The following is a 1,203-nucleotide window of genomic DNA, read 5'->3' on the forward strand; positions in this document are numbered from 1 at the left end:
CATTTGATATACAGGACTGAGATTGTACACTAAAAGTTTAAAAGGATTTTGGTAGGTTAGGGAATACATGTGACAAATAATAATGAGAACAAGGGAAAGATGTCCTTCTTGAAATTACATGTATTTTATTTTCTATATCTCTTAGGGAATTGAATCAACCAGTTCCTACAAGGCTATAAGGATGAGGACATGACCAGAATGTTTTGGCTTTTCGGTGGAGCCACTTCCATCTTTGATCAAATGGAAAAGATTATTGAGATCAGATTCATTGAGCAGTGCTCAGTGGGAGTGGGATCTGATCAGGATAAAGACAGTTTATTATATTTTGTTTCCTCTAGAGAAAATCATCATTATGGTGGCCAAGCCATGTGGTTATCCAAAATATCAATAAGTTCATAATTGGGGTTATAGCTACGAGCACATGACATTTGTTTGGTGCTTTCTTAATATGAAATTAAGGAATATATAGATTATGCAGTTAGAATTCAAAGGGTTTGTCTAATTATTGATAAACAGTTGTGTTTTCAAAAGCTTTCAAATTTCAATCTATAAACTATATGGATATAAGCAACTCAGGCATTTAGAATTGGACCTATCTGCCATAAGGGTCAAGCTGCTGAGCTACTAGCTTTACAAAACATCAAACATCACATGATGTAAAGGTTAGTTTTTCCCAGCAATTCTTATATCAATTATCAAATATTTCTTCACACAAACCTTTCCTTGCTTTATTAGCTTAAGATTATCTTTTCTATATCATCTATATAAAATCAAATTCAATTAGCTGATTAATAAGTTTACCAGCAATACAAATGGAAGTGTAGTCTTTGGAAAAGCTTAATTAATTAAGCAGACAAGTCACCAAAGAAGACTACTCTATTCCATGAATTGCTATAGTGAATGCTTTCTTCAATATTCTCTGCTTTTATTTATATACACTATTTGTCAACGCACACACACCAAACAAAAAAAAAAAGACAAGTACAAGTTGAAAACAAAATCATTAATGTGAACTTTCCTTCTCATTTCTCATCAACATATTCAAACCCATTTTTAAACCCCACTTTCTCAAACATTATTTAAGTTCTAATATTGAATTGAACAAGATGCCTTGATTTGATCCTAGTTTCATCCCTCTTGAAATCTTGCTAATGTCATTAATGTTGTTGCCTTAACATTCCCTTCTTCAAGCTTTATAAAATC

Source organism: Theobroma umbraticum, unplaced genomic scaffold (genome assembly GCF_002168275.2).
Source record: "Theobroma umbraticum cultivar Fairchild unplaced genomic scaffold, ASM216827v3 scaffold_204.0, whole genome shotgun sequence".
NCBI classification, from domain to species: Eukaryota; Viridiplantae; Streptophyta; class Magnoliopsida; order Malvales; family Malvaceae; genus Theobroma; species Theobroma umbraticum.